This window comes from Sphaeramia orbicularis, chromosome 22 (genome assembly GCF_902148855.1).
Source record: "Sphaeramia orbicularis chromosome 22, fSphaOr1.1, whole genome shotgun sequence".
NCBI lineage: Eukaryota > Metazoa > Chordata > Actinopteri > Kurtiformes > Apogonidae > Sphaeramia > Sphaeramia orbicularis.
In genome coordinates, this window is record NC_043978.1 from 50,254,766 (window position 1) to 50,264,108 (window position 9,343).

A 9,343-nucleotide genomic window follows, 5' to 3' on the forward strand; every position below is an offset into this window, starting at 1 on the left:
TAGTACCAGAACACAGGACAATAACTTGTATAAAGTATTCCTCAACCCTCTGCGTATTCATGCGACAGACAGAGAAAGTCCAAACCAACAATGGCTGGTACTACCTCCTCCAGTCTGCTGCATACTGTACATTTCCAGTGTATTTTAATAAGAAAAAATAAACACTGAAAAGGGGAATTTTACAAGCAGCAGACTAAGGGTAAAATCCCTGGCTTACAACTGCATCTGTGCGAGTGTAAACGTCTGCTTACATTCTCTAGCTCCACATTCCTTCGCTCCACAGAAAAAGCCAGCTAACTCTGCCCTCCAAAGTATACAAAATCACTAAATAAATATCATGTAAAAATGCAGTTACGGTTTTCTGCGGCTCTCTTATTGATCATGTTCACACACACATACATGCAGAACAGAGTGCTTTCATAACTTTTCAGATTCTGGCCTATGAGCTTTGTTTACATTCTTATTATGTATAAATACTGAGGCCAAAGAGGCTTAACTGTGTGAGAACAGAGGACACTGATATAAACCTCATTCAGCCGTGGTACTTTCAAAACAGCCTCTGGATCGCACTTATTCACAGCTAATTAACAGGAACGACAACAGCTAGTTTTAACCCAGGACTTAGCTTACATTTTCATCACAGGGATCCTCCATTTACATGACTTTGAGTCCAAGTGTCAAAATGCAACTTTATGCACATTATGTAAACAGCAGGCCTTTACAAACGTCCTTGCCTGAAACCAAAGATGCACAAAGAAGAGTCCTGGGATTGTTACGCACAGCCTTCCCACATCTGAAATCTTATCTTACCTGTTAAGCAACTATGGGGAGTCAGATCCAGATTTGGACTCATTAGAACACCCGTCTACAGGCTAAGGCTGTGTATCGGCAAGAATCTGGCGATACGATACAAATCACAATACTAGGATCACGATACGATATATCATGATACTGTTAAAAAGGCGTTTTTTCTTTTTTTAAAATGAGTATTTCTTGGAAGAACTGAATTACACCAGAAATATGCACAAAAATAAACACATTTTTATGCGATCACAACATGATCTAATGCTATAACACAAAATATTCCCGTGTTCAAACTGAAATTATGTTTTACAGACATTAATTACAGATTAAGATCCTGCTCAAATGTTCATATTCTATTAGTTCAGAACTGACATCATAACATTATTTTTGTGCAATCCCAACAAAAAGGAACTAACATCTGCCTCTCAGACAGTAAAAAGTGCTTTTAGGATGCTTCAAACAGTGTTAAATAATAATAAATAAGATATAAACAATAAAGAAAAACAAAAAACAAAAATTAACCTCCCCCATATCTGCATTTGAATAATACCTAAAAAAAATATTGATACAGTACTTTTTAACCCTTTCATGCATGACTTATGAGAACCTTTGTCAGTATTTTTTCTTCAGTGATTTTATTCCTTTTTAGGCATGAAAAAACAATGCAATTGATTTTTTTTTTTTTTTAATCAATGTTTTTTTCATGGAGTTACAAAAATGTACACTCAGCTGGACATCATGTGTTTAACTTTTGAAGGGATGGAACATGTATTTAAAATCCATCATCAGAAAGTAAGTTAAGTTAAGTTAAGATAAGATATACTTTATTGATCCCCCAAGAGGGAAATTGAAGTGTGTACAGCAGTGCAAGACATTATGCATCAATACAATAGAAAAATAAAGAGATAAAAATATAAACAATATAAACAAGTTTGTTAAAGTGGCTAAAGTGACAAAAAAAATAGCAATAATCACAAAGTTATATACTGTGTGAAAATTATGATATAATAACATTTTTGATGCAGCTAATCTGATGTTTTCTCACATTTTAACATACTCTAATACTAGTTATTACTCACTTCATGGAGATAATATGCAAAAAAAAAAAAAAAAAAAAAAGATTGATTTTTAATTGATTTACACTCAAACATGTTACTGCAGATCAGGTTTAACAAGAACAGCAAAGTTACAGAAATGGGATGATGCATAAGCGTCCACTGTGTTGGCTGATATGGAACTAAAACAACTAAACCCATGAATATAGTAGAGAACAGCTGGAGAATAGATGTCCACTGTAGTGACCACTATGCATGAAAGGGTTAATATCGATACAGTATTGTGAAATGAAATATTGCGATATATTGCAGAACCGATATTTTCTAACACCACAGATCACAGAGGATTCAAAGTGGTAAAACTAAAAGAAAAAAAATAAACAAACACAGAAACACAGTCATAATAACCACCTCCACCTTTGTCTCTTCTTCTTCTTATCGGTTTTTAGCTGTGACTTGTGATGCTTGGACTTTTTGGACGTTTCTCACTTATTTGGAGGAGCAGAATTCACCCATTCACACCATCTCACCCCTACCTACATCTAAATACACCTTTTCATCTGGAGGCCAATACACACACCTCAGATTATCAGTTTTTCTCAGAAAAAAAAAAACGCATGGCCACATCAGCCTTTTACCAGAGGAATGTCATCTGACGTCATGTATTTGGGATCGGATTTCTCCTCCTCTCTCTCCTTTTCCCAAAAAAAAAAAAAAAAAAAAAAAAAAAAGAACGCATGCCTATGTATATGTGTGTATGTGTGTGTGATGTGTTAGGTTATTTTTTCCCCTAGCCTACATTCGCCAACGTGCCCACTGGATCCAGATCCCCACAGAGCGCGCGCACACACGCACACAAGCGCACACACACGGAGAAGGAGGAGGGGGTGGGGGGATATATATATATATATATATATATATATATATATATATATATATATATATATATATATATGTATGAGATTCCCAAATCATGGCGCAACACTTCCACTTCTCCTCTGAATCTAATAATGCGCATCTAACATGCGCACCAGTGCGTCCCAGGGTTGGTTTGGTTCAACACAAAAGCACCAAAAACAAGCGCAGATCCAAACGCATCTGGCGCATGTGCAGTGACCCGAGCCCGTGGTGCCACTGGACTGTGGTGGGCCGTCCGTGTCCGTGGGACCGGGACACAGATAGGACGCGCTGTGGTTCATGGAGACCCAATGTTTGATTTCCACGTCTGCATCAGAGAGAGAGGCTGAGAGAGAGAGAGCGAGAGAGAGAGATGTGTGTGCTGCACAAACAGACACGTAGCCGTTTCAGAAAGAGAGAGAGAGAGAGAGAGAAAGAGGGAGAGGGAGACGGGGGGAGAGAGAGAGAGAGGGAGAGAGAGAGGAGGGAGAGAGAGGCAGACAGACTGGCTGGAAGGAATGCTAGGATATGCTGGAGTTGGGAGACTTTTTTCTCCTCCAAAGCCCTTTTTTTCCTACATTCTGCACGCGCACACAAACTCTGCGCAAATTCGCTCGAACACAAACCCTTTTGCATTTCCCCAAAAGTGATCCAAAGCAATAAAAAAGCCCCAAAAAACGGTGTCAATTCAATGATTTCGCAACCCACACTGTCAAATCTGACTGCCTCAGCATCTTCCAATCCAACTTATTTTCCAGTTCGAAAAAGTGCTCATTTCCTGATTTTGGAGCGACTGCGACACAAAAGACGATTTAAAAGACGCAGTCGGCGACGCGACAACTGTGATTAGTCGCAGAAATGAGTTGAACAGAAAGACTTTGGTCCTGTTGCGCACTCACTCCATCTGAAGTCCGAGGAGACAAATACACATTCTTTCGCCAAAGCTGAGAAATCGGGACCACAAAAGACCCAGCTCCGGACGCACGGTCACACACATTCGGTCGACTAACCGGACAAGATCGGTCGGCCGCCTCCGCCGTTTTGTTGCTTGAGATTACCGGAGAAAATGCGCTAAAGTTTGGGTTTCCCCCCTCCGCAGCTCACACACGCACTTTTCCTTTTTCCTTCGCGCCGGCCAAGTGGCCCAGACTGCCGGCGTCAGCGCTCAGCTCCAAACGCACACACGCATTCACGCACTTCCAAAACTTTTCCAACATCCACTCTGAACCCGCAGACATTCCGCCGGACCCGGGGCCGCTCGGTACCGACACACCAGAGGAAAAGAACTCACCTCGCTGCAATAAAATAATCTTCAAACAGACGGGGCTGCGTGTTTTTTTATTCCCAGGGTCGGGTCTTGCCTGTCTGCTGGCGCGGCGCGACGCGAACTGGGAGACTCCGCCATGTCAATCAAAACGCGACGCACATGGAGGCAGGGCCCGCCTCCTTTACCGTAATGCACCGCGCGCACGCACGGAAAATGGCCAAACACAGCGCAACAGCTGTCCGCCAGCTTTTTTTTTTTATTATTATTATTATTATTTTTATTATTATTATTTTTTTTTATTATTATTATTATTGGCACAAAGCAAATTTACAGAACAAGAATAGGATAAACACTACAAAAGAGAAATATAGAAATACATTTGGGACATGGTGGAATGATTAAACACAACTATTACAACTATCAGGGAAAATAAATAAATAAATAAATAAATAAATAATTTTTAGACATTTGAGGTGTAATGAAAATATTGAAGCAGAAAAAAAAAAAAAAACTAAATCAGACTGGACAACAGAGCACAAAGGATTAGGTTAGATATAATTAAAACAGCAAGGATTTAGATAAACTAAAATAAAGTTTTTTTTAAATAAAGTTTTTTTACATATTTTCAATATACTTAAGAGATTTGTAATACTTAATAAAATCACATAAAAACAAGTTAAAGGAGGGTTTCATATTTTTCCACTTACATATAGAAATACATCTGAGACATGGTGGAATGGTTAAACACAACTATTACAACTATCAGAAACAAAATAATAATAATAATAATAATAATAATAATAATAATAATAATAATAATAACAATTTTTAGACATTTGAGGTGTAATGAAAATACTGAAGCAGAAATAAAAATAAATAACTAAATCAGACTGGACAACAGAGCACAAAGGACTAGGCAAGACATAATTAAAACAGCAAGGATTTAGATAAACTAAAATAAAATTTTCTGGCTTTTTTTTTTTTTTTTTTTTTTTTTTTTACATATTTTCAATATACTTAAGAGATTTGTAATACTTAATAAAATCACATAAAAACAAGTTAAAGGAGGGGTTTGTATTTTTCCACTTACATATAGAAATACATTTGAAATATAGAAATACATTTGAGACATGGTGGAATGATTAAACACAACTATTACAACTATCAGAAACAAAACAAAACCAAAAAAAAAGATAATATAATAATAATAATAATAATAATAATAATAATAATAATAATAATAATAATAATAATAATAATCTTTTTGACATTTGAGGTGTAATGAAAATATTGAAGCAGAAAGAAAAATAAATAACTAAATCAGACTGGACAACAGAGCACAAAGGATTAGGCAAGATATAAGTAAAACACCAAGGATTTAGATAAACTAAAATAAAGTTTTCTGGCTTTTTTTGACATATTTACAATATACTTAAGAGATTTGTAATACTTAATAAATCACATAAAAACAAGTTAAAGGAGGGGTTCGTATTTTTCCACTTACAAGAATGAATATGATATTTACCCTAAATAATAATAAGGTTAACTATATCTTTGACATTAACTTCTAATGAATCCATCAAATAAATAATATCACATAAAGAAAAAGATGGAATATTTACAATTTTTAAGGACAACCAACCATGAATATCAGCCCAAAAAGAAATGCCGTGTGAACAATTAAAAAACAAATGATCAATGGTTTGGGCTTCAGATGAACAGAAAACACAGGGATCCACATCACAATTTAAATCTTTTATGCAAAAAATCATTAACAGGGTAAATTGAACATGCAATTTTGAAATGAGTTTCTTTAACTTTGGGAGCAACAGGACACCAAAGATAAAAAGAAAAACATTTTTCCCTCAGGGTGGTTTCTATGTTTCGTAGAGTAGCAGTGTTAAAGTTCCCAAAGTTTTTGTGTTTAAAAGCTAGACAGATTACTTTATTGTTGCACCTTTTATCTAATAAATCAATGTCATTAACTTTTAAACAAGGTAAAAAGGGAACATGTAAGGGGCAGGGCAGACCATCTTGGATTATTTGAAGTAATTGTGTTGGGATCGCTTTGCATATTTTAACATATTCTTTTCTTGAGCTATTTATATTGTATTTTTTAGAGAATTCTTCATATGATAACAAATGCCTATCTGTGTTCAATAAATCAAAAACAAATGATAAACCATTATGAAACCAATCAGCTTTTAAAATTGACTTTCTATTTATAGTAATTAATCTGTTGTTCTGCTGTCCGCGAGCTCTGCTCCACGCGCCACAGAAATATGGAACAGCGTGTGAGCTATAAAACAAGTTACGGTGACTTTAACAAATACAAAGACTCAATAATTAGGCTGAATACTGTAAATAGCTGCTATCTTTAGCATATATTATTATTGGTGTGTTTAGTAGTGTTTGGTGTTTATTTATAGATTATCAGTGCTGTTATTAATCATGGATGATCAGACTAAATAATAATAATAATAATAATAATAATAATAATAATAATAATAATAATAATAATAATAATAATAATAATAATAATAATTAATTGGATTTATATAGCGCTTTTCTAGACACCCAAAGTGCTTTACATTATTAACCCATTATTCATTCGCTCTCACATTCACATTCTGAATGGGTCTGATACAGACTGTTACTGAAAAAAAATATGACATAGGATTAAGTCATACTAACTACCTTATTAGGAAACAGCCTGATGCAACAGTTACACATAATTAGGCCCGAGTCCAGACATACACGTCTTTTTTTTTATTATTATTTTTCTTTCACCACTTTGCATGCAAATTTGACCCCCTGAACGTTAACAAAAAGTCAGTTTTATTTGACCAAAAATTCAAGCCTGGCGAAAATGAATTTTTTGTGAAGTCGCCAAAAAAATTTCGCGAAATGACTCGGTGGTGCCCCCTCAAAAATCAAAATACATAACGCGGATGGGAGCCCTCCCCAAATTTTTTTCATCGTACAAACATGAAACTTGGTACACACATAGCCCATGATAGGACAAGTAAAAAATGACATTATGGCCCCGCCCTAAACCCAACAGGAAGTCGGCCATATTGGGTGGAAGTGTGGACCTCTAAAATCCCACCCCTCATACTTTCCTCATCTCCTCCTAGGGTTTATGTATAAGATTTCGGTGGATTCAGGAGGATCAAATTGCAAAAAAGTAGTGCCCTATAATAAACATAATCCTTGTCATTTTCAGTGGTGTATATCCCATGGCATCCACCTTGAAGATGTACCTTCTATGTTCTACAGTGGAGTTAATACCCCCTTACATGAAGGATAAATAAAACAGTAAGAGCTGTTCAATGATGTGCTATCCATGTCAACAAATTCTTGGCATTTTTTTTTTTTTAAACAATTTAATATTGAGACAAATATTGAGTCTGACCGTAATGTAATAGTGAGATTCATTGCACTTGTTGTCCTGTGCTTTATTTTGTTTTATACTATTTCCTGCCACTTGTTGTTCTGGTTTTAACTTTCTCTGAAATTGAACTCCATAAAAGAAAAATACACTTGAGTTGCACATAGACGGTGTGCAGGTTTCACCTGTTAATGCTTTTATTTGAAGTGTCACATGTGTGACATTAAGGGGGATTTAAGAGGAAATACCTGCAGAGATGGAATATAAGATTCAGGATTATGTTTCTTGCGGTGTATAATCATTTGCTGTCTAGTTTCACTGATGTCATCTACAATGTCTGAGGGCAAACGAAAGTTATTATCTCCTTAACTTAACTTTTTTTTTTTTTTTAATTGTTAGACAAATTTGAAGTGACTTGTCAAATTGTGAGGCGTATTTCCATAAACTGGTTTAGAGTGAACACATTTCCTCGATGCGCAAATTCTCTTCTATGAAAAAAAAAAACCACAAAAAAATAGAATAGAATAGAATAGAATAGAATAGAACAGAACAGAAAGCCTTTATTGTCATTATACATATGTACAACGAAATTGTAAGAGACAACTCTCTAGTGGTGCATAGTGCAAACAGTTTAAAGAAGAGGAAAGAAAAGATTAAATATATATACAGAATAAAAACAGGCATGTCACCAACCAAAAAACAAAAAAACAAACAAACAAAAAAACACCTCAAGTGAATGAAAAAAAAAAAACTTGTGGCAAAATACAGACTTTTTTTTTTTTTTTTGCCATTTCCATTAATATTCTCAAAACTTTCAAAATGTGGATTAGATACATTCATGGAAACAAACTCAATGACTCCAATAAGGGACTGAATGTTTTTTAGAGTCTGCATAGAAGACATGGTTGGGGGAGTTGTGCAGCTGGTTGCAGTCTGTAACTTCACCACTAGACGTCACTTAATATCACACACTGAGCATTTACTATAAAAATATGTTTTGCTTTGTATGTGTCTCAGTAAAACCAATCAATCCCGAGAGAGAAAAACACTTTATAGATCTACTTTTTACTGTACTAAATTAAATGAAATTAATAAGTTTGACTAATATATGCAAATGAAACCCAGATCCTCATGTCAGTTAGTGTCGGTTACTGTAGTCTCACCTGTGTGTTTTCGATGCTCTGTAAGGGTGGTTGAACTGTTCAAATAAAGTCAAGTTAAATCTGGTTATGTCTAATACACACATGTCAGTCATGGTAATACTGTCACATGTACTATATTGAATAGAGTATGTTCTTTCCTCAGTTTATTGTTGTGCACGGTCAAGTATAAGCAATAGGGTGGTCCAGAAATTTTTTTTTTTAAGATTCTCTGGATTAGAACCCTGCATTTGGTTCCATATCTGGCCAAATTACTTCAGTCCAAATTTTATGCAAATTAATTAATATTTAGAGGTTGCACAAGTGTTACGCCCTAGTCTAGGGGTAAAAAAAAAAAAAAGGCATAACATAAAATGACTCCCCACTCGATTCCCACTCCCAAGGAAGATCGTGACAAATAATGTTAAATCAGAACCGAGCAGCAGTTTATTCAATGTAGGGTGAGCAGTGACAAAAATAACAAACAAAACCAACTCAATCACTCTGTACTTCCCTAGTAAAAATAAAATCACAAAAATCCACAGGACTAACCTGGCCTCCTAACTCAAAAACAGGAGAAAACATGATGAAAACAAAATTGACTTCTCACCCTAAACAAGTGCTGCGGTGTCCTTAAACTATTTACAATGTGATTAATTACAGAATTCAAAATGTCGAAAAACTCTCTCTCTAATAACACAAAACTGGTGACATTAGTTGGGAGCAGGGCGAGGACGAGGAGCGGGGTTGGGTTGTCCACAGGATGTTTTAAAGGTGGACTCCGTCTTCC

General features: G+C 35.5%; 1 protein-coding gene across 1 annotated transcript in view; it reads right to left on the reverse strand.

Annotated features, from left to right (window-relative positions):
* Positions 1-4,135, reverse strand: part of fndc3ba (fibronectin type III domain containing 3Ba) — a 260,323-nt gene extending 256,188 nt beyond the window's left edge. The window contains exon 1 of the mRNA XM_030127293.1: positions 4,048-4,135. The gene's annotated coding sequence lies outside the window, so the exon portion shown is untranslated. The remainder of the gene's footprint in view (positions 1-4,047) is intronic.
* Positions 4,136-9,343: the final 5,208 nt, after the last annotated feature.